Source organism: Dreissena polymorpha, chromosome 6 (genome assembly GCF_020536995.1).
Source record: "Dreissena polymorpha isolate Duluth1 chromosome 6, UMN_Dpol_1.0, whole genome shotgun sequence".
NCBI lineage: Eukaryota > Metazoa > Mollusca > Bivalvia > Myida > Dreissenidae > Dreissena > Dreissena polymorpha.
The window spans coordinates 5,658,364-5,665,924 of NC_068360.1; positions in this window are offsets into that span (position 1 = coordinate 5,658,364).

Here is a 7,561-nt window from a genome sequence, read left to right on the forward strand (position 1 = left end):
CGTATATGTGTTATCCGGATCTAGAAAATAGTAGAAACCCCACTCAAATAAGAAGTTACAAAAGCTTCCTCAAATTGTTCACAAATAATAACTTCATTCGAGTAATAAGGGTTGATAGGTATGTGAACGGTTTTTAATTGTTCTGTTTAACTGTATCATCATCGTATTTTGTCTTTTTACGTAATCATGTCGATTCCGGAGTAAACCTATTGAGCAAGATTCACTAAGTATTTTATTTTCAGCTAATATATTATTTTTTAATGATGTACAAACAAATATTCAAAATGCCAACTACAAACTTGTTTTATATACTTATCTTATGTTTTTACAAGATACGTAGTATGTTCAATTCAATTAACAATATAACGTTGTTAGAGGTAATACAATTCATTGTTTATTTTTTTATAGTAAACATTATGCCCAATGTTATATCGCGTATAGTTGCAAATAGATGTTGGTATAACATATGTTTACCGGCTTTTTATAAATGGAAAACATAACACTATTCATGAAATCATACTTAAACTCTACGAATTGAGGATTGGCATAGTTGTATTAACTGTTAGAGGTTATTACAAACAAAATCATCAGTATCTTTGTAAATGCAGACACTTGAAAGACACGTGTGTGCGGACCCAGGATCCTGCGATAAATCAAACGGAAAGGTATTTAAGCTACGTTAAGGAAACTCGGACTTTGTTGACCTGTCTTCAATAAATACCGTTTTTAAGTCAGGTGAAACTTACAAATTTATTTGTGAGCCGATGTACTTGTGTATCGTGGTTCCGAGGGAAAGGTACTGAAACAATTCTTCTATATTTAAACACATGTTAACACTCCGCATAATGGTATTTTGATTAAATTTTTCACATTTATACCAAGTGAGTTTTCATACGAAATTGACTGCCTTGCGAATACAGATCCATTTAAAATGTGCCTTTGTATTATAATAACAATTAATGAGTTTATAAACTACTTACTGTGCTACTGTGATTAATTTTAAGTTGAAATAATGGAACAATTAAATTACCATTTTAATGTCCCTTTTAAATAACAAAACAGGTTATTCGAACATATATTTTGATAAGGTATGGCAACACCCAAAGACATTAAGTCAAGTGTGATATTCAAAAGATTTTATATGATTGTACACACATGGTAAAAATAGTGCTCGATTGGTCATTGTCGGCTCGGGTACTGCAAACATGTATCCCGAGTACCCTTAAGTATACTTATATGTACCTGGGGTACGGTAAATATACTTAGAAGTACCCGGTCGATATTATACTGTACCCGAGTTGTATTCCCGCCCAAAATCCGATGTCATTAAACGTGCTACAGATTAACGTAAAACGATAGTATTGATGTAAAACAAACTTCTCTTAAAAAAAACTGCATCAACATGCAATTGAGTATAAATCTCGATAATATATAGGCCATCGAACAGAAACTTTGACATATTTACCGTACCCGAGGTAGATTTTAGTATACTTAAGAGTACCCGGGGTACATGTAAGTAGTACCCGAGCCGACGATGCCCAATCGAGCAAAATTAGTTTATTATAATTCAATTACTTGATTCGCAATCACGTGTTTATTTCAATAATTATTAAACATACGTATTTGTGAACACTTTTTTGTTATACAATATTATAATGTAGACAAATACTGAAAATAAATCGTTAGCATTAAGGTAAAATAAGTTTTTATTAACATTGTAATGGTGTTTTTTTTTCTTTAATGCCACCTATGACGATGACGTTGATAGTATGACACAGTATATCTGAAGAAGATATAAACATATACACATATTTTGTTGTTTCAATATCTTTATGAGTTACATACATTCAATGACGAGTACCTATTAATTTTTCATACAAACACCATTATTATTGGATTGCAGAAATTTAACCAAATCGAGTCCCTAGTAACTGATATAACTTGTAAATATTTTGAGCGACAATTGAAACTAAAACTAGTATCATTTCAGTGGGATTATTTGAATAGTATAAACTTTTATTATACCCAATCAATGTGTTCGCAATGTTTTTCTTATTTATAGCGCTATATGCGAAGAATCAAGGTTATTTTAGTGAATTGACAGTAATATTGAATGTATGTCATGAAATTAAAAGGAGATCAATCTGAAAAAAACAGCACAAAGTAGCGGTATGAAAGCTTGAGTGGTTGGTATGTTATAATTTTTGTAAATTTGCTGTAGTATTAGTATGCACAATCATAACGCGCAGGCATATTGTGATGGTGTTATGATTATTACAAAAAGGATATATGATGATGTTGTTGTCCATGATTATGATGAGGCTATACATTTTTTTTTTAATTAAGGTAGCTTATTTCAAATAAGATACACACACATCACAATCGTCAGTTAGTTATAGTATTGTTCACCTATCAGTTCATAATTAATTAAAGGTCTAGTTTATCTGTTAATCCTCGCCCAGTCGGTGCACTGATAGTAATACACGATATATTGGCCCACAATACAATCTTTTGAAAACATGTTCCTCGGGTGACTGAAAAATGGCTTTGTAGGATATAAATAATGAATTATTTTATTTCATTAGTATATAGACATGTATAGTATGTATTTTTTATACAACAAATACTACTACAACAATGACTAAGAAAACAAATGTTACAATTAATTTGACTTTTTTTGCTTTCTTCTTAAACAAACACTAACATAACAAAAACAAGAAAGCAAAAAGCTGCTACTGCTACTACTACTGCTACTGCTACTGCTTCTGCTACTGCTACTGATACTGCTACTGCTACTGCTACTGTTAATGCTACTGCTACTGCAACTGCTACTGCTACTGTTTCTTCTGTGCTTTCTTCGTAAACGACAAACACTACTAAACTGTTTCTGCTACTGTGTCTACTAATAATTAAATGAATGTTTCATTTACTTTTATTACTACTATTGCTACCGCTGCTTCATATTTTTTTTAAATGTTTCATTTTCAACGTGTGATTAAGATCCCTTTTTGAGTGGTGATAAATGTTGTTTCTATAGTGGGAGACTGAGAAAACAAATGTTACATATAATATGTCTACTTTGCTTTCTTCTTCTTTATATTTTCTTCTTGTTAATCGTTTTAATTTAGTTTTAGTTTTAGTTTTAGGTTTAGGTTTAGTTTCAGTCATACACATATTTGTTAAGTAAGCTTAGTTGTTAAATTTGTTTGGATGGTAATACTATGAGTTCATCATTTAACCCGTTAATTCATCGGATAAGATGGGGATCTCCACAGGGGTTTCATCTTGATTGTTAGGTGGGGAGAAGGGTCCGAATGATAAAGTTATAGTCGGCTAACGAATCACATTTTACAAGATTCACATAAACATGATTTAAGTATTACAAAGATCATAACTTACCTTTTTTTGATTAACTACGTGAAAGGTTTAAACCATTATTAACATTAAATATTATTTCAGCTTAAAAATTACTTTTTTCAGGGGATTCAATATACACGGTAGCGACAAAGTGTATTTATCTACGTCCGGCCGACGCAGATGTCAATCGCTGAAATCACAGATATGACCAATTATTGTATTAAAGGAAAACTTTGCACTATTTCAAAATGTTATTCTATTGTAACAATATAGCTTTTTTTGTCCGAAAGATATTATAATTACAGGGGTGTCAATGGTCCAAATTATTCCCTAAATCGGATTTGAGCCGTCCAGGATCGATTTTGACATCAATGTAAATCCGATGAGATTTTAAGGGTGTGGGGGCGTAGGGATAAATTCGTTCGAGCGCGCGATCGTTTGAGAAAAAATGATGTTGAAGCTTCCTAGGCATTCCGGAAATTTGCGATCGGTAGCGATTTTTCCTGGTCTTTTTTTTTCATTTATTTCTGATAAGTTAGCGACCGGCACGGACATGAACATTAACTGACGAAACCTCTTCCCTACTTTCCGAAAATTTTACAATTGCAAATATCCGCAATCTTGGAAAGTTAAATGATCGATTAGCAAATTAAGTCACTAAAATAGCGTATTGCAAAACACTATGTTAACCAAATTATATATTGATTGCTCATTCGCTAGATTCCTGGCGACTGGTTTTAATTTTATTTAAGTCAAGAAAACGATATGCATATTTCATTTCATGTGCAAAAGACGAAAAATATGTGTTCGTACATTAATTTTCCGATATGGTATGGTTCGTACATGTAGATTTAATTTATTTTTGACGTTCTTTATAACATTTTTATAGAATGATTGTAATATCCGCAATGTTGATCTCTAGTGTGCTGACTGAAGTATTGTCTTTGACTGGAACCACTGTCGATAATGTGTATTTGAGATTGTAACACACCTTCGAAAAACTTTGTGTTTTCTTGTATGCTTCTTTTTTTCAAAATCTTTGTCCGCCACGGACGCAACGATTGAACAAATGTACCAGATTGTGGTCTCTTTAAAGTGCTATGCTTCTACTGTCGTAAAATCTTTAACGAACAACTCATTACTGATCGTGGACTATATTTGGTAGTTTAGACTTTGGTACGATGTGATGTCAGTCCATCCGTGAAGATAAATTGCTTTCCGCACATTTTTGTGATATATTCCCGATACAAAAGTCCATGTGTCACCCGTTTATGATTACATAGGTCCATTAAGAGCGTTCCAATGGAGAAAAATATGGGTTATTTAATTTGCTTAGTATATGCTCCCGCTGTTTTGCAACCGCACACGAACGCATGTCAATGCAGTCACTGAAATTCCACGATAAACACGATCACCAAGATCAAAGCTCTCCGTTACGATACGATACAATTGTGGTAGATTGTATACCTAATATTTTCCTTTATTTCGTTTTGAATTGATTACGTGAAATAAATTATAACGCCAAGTCTGCGAAACAGCGCAAGCGCTCATGTCAGCAAATAACGTTATGGCACACTTGTTGCATTTTGTTTTCAAAAAGCTAACCCTTATTAATTGAAGAGAAAGTATGTTAAAGCAGTTAAATATATAATATAATTTTCGCACAGTAAAAAGTGAGTATGATTTCATATCATGTAGGATTTGTCGTGTATTAAGTCATATAAAACCGCTCTTAGTTCCACAATTTCACATATTGGAGGCGTCTGCATTTAATATGTTCCGTCATAAACGATTGTGTACGACGGTGACGGGATAATACGAATGATAATAGTCGAGTAGATGATATGTATAGTTTATAAAAGTATAGCGATATCTTTAAGTCAGATAAAACCGCGCGGAGTTCCACAATTCCACATATTCGAGACGCCTGCATTTAATATGTTCCGTCATAAACGGTTGTGTACGATGGCATAAAAGTGGCATGGGAAATATTTTATTTAGCGGTTTATATGACGTGCAATACCTAATAGCTATGACGTACGCACGCGATACGTACGACTTTAAATCGCGATAACAATGACGCGCGCACAGGACCATTTACCAATGGCCAAGGTGAAAACGTATCAGATAGAACAAAATATTATCAGCTGGGTCAAGCTAGTGATGGATGACCATAGTTGTACAGCGGTACCTTAGGCGATGAAACAGACATAGTCCACGTACATAATTCGTCAGATAGACATTTAACGATAGACGAATGGGCATAGTATTGCGTGTATACTTGTAACAGATTACATTGTCAAGTTTGCCATTTACATTTTTTTCCAAGACCCTACTTTTTTTTAATAAGGAAAGACACACACGTTTAACAGGGCAATTATATTATTTACCGTTTGTATCATAACTTTATAAAATGTTTTTTTATTTAAGAAGTATGCGTTTATAATAAATTGAGTAGGAACCCATTTAGGAAATTTTATCTTAATATAAGTTTCGCTTTTGTAAGGGAGTTCGTTTGTCCTGGCCCTCTAGACTCGTTCAAGCAATATTTGATGTAACGCACGGATATATATATATATATATATATATATATATATATATATATATATATATATATACTACATATGATCCGCTTGGGACTCGATCGACTGTTAAAGTTATCCTAAAAACGCCTATTTGGTTATAAATGACGATTTTAATCTGGTAAAAAAATACCCAAACACAACTAATTCTAGCTCAAATTCAATTTCAATGTAATTAAGTGAAAGTGTAAGTAAAATTGACATTTATAACTAATATATTCATACTCTTTTGGTGCGGAAAAAAATGTTAACACACCACTTCATTGAATATAATTGAAACTATTAAAAAACCTGAGTTCCGCTTTTAAGACGATTTTTGATGATAACATTCATATTTAACTAGCATTTGCGTTCGATTTCCAGGTTTGATATTTAAAAAAGTGTCGCCGCACTATAATCTTCGAAAAACTGCTGATATTTAGTAAACACGTATTATCTTCAGTTTTATGCCAATCGAACAGTGCATCGCATTAAGCTGTTATTCCAGATAAATAATAGTCAGTCCAGAAACTGCGGCATAGCTATGACGTGCGCAAGTCTGCGACATCACATGTGCACGTCATAGCTATCGCGTGCACACAGCATAGCTATCCCGTTCGCACTGTATAACAATCGCCTGCGAACGTAATAGCAATCGCGTGACCACGTCATAGATATCGTGTGCGTACGTCGTAGCTATCGCGTGCGCAAGTAATAGATATAGCGTGCGAACGCCATAGCTTTCGACTGCGTACTTCATTGCGTTCGCGTGCACAAGTTATAGAGCCTCTAAATAAAATATGGGATATGTCACCTTTATGCAACAGTAGTTATTGCATTTTGTTTTGATTTTTTTTAACCGTCTACCGCATTTTGTAAACCGTAGCTATATTCACACAAACATAAACATTTGTTTCGAAAAATCATATCACTCATAGCAATTGTATCGACTTCCTGTTAGCGTAATACAACTGTTAATAACATATAAATGGCCAAAGTCATATGAGCCGCGCGATGCGAAACTGAGTCTTATGTCATCTACGCCTAGCGTAGCTCCAGCACATCCGGCGCATCCGCACGGTCGGGACAGGAGCTACCACGTCCGCTCATTAGACTTGAAAGCATGCGTGACTTAAAAGTGGCAGTTTATAAAATACAACACATTTTCGCATGACGCGGGTCATGGAGATTAAAAATGTGTTTGACTTTTAAAAAAGTTAAAATGATATATTCCGGATTTTTGTAATTCCGTCTTAACACAGTTGTCGTTCGTGCGGGACGGTATACCTACTTCCGGTGTCAATATAAACAATGGTAAAATAATACTGCTGCATATTTGAATGTCACAATGTCAGAAATTTTCGGAAAAAAAAAGATAATTACCAAAGGACTAATATACAAAAAAGACTGGGTAAGAGCAAATAGCCGGAAGAATTAGATTCCAAAGTTATATACACACGTTTGTTCGAACCACTTCCTAGACGGTATCGTGCCAAAATAGATCTGTCGACTTTAAGAATCTTTCAAAATGAGAATTGAAGCCATCGACAAAATTTACAATAGCTTGAAAAAAGCAGCGATAATTTGTACAGCCCCACCAGAACTTTAACACAGTAACATATAAACATTTTGTTTGGAAGGAG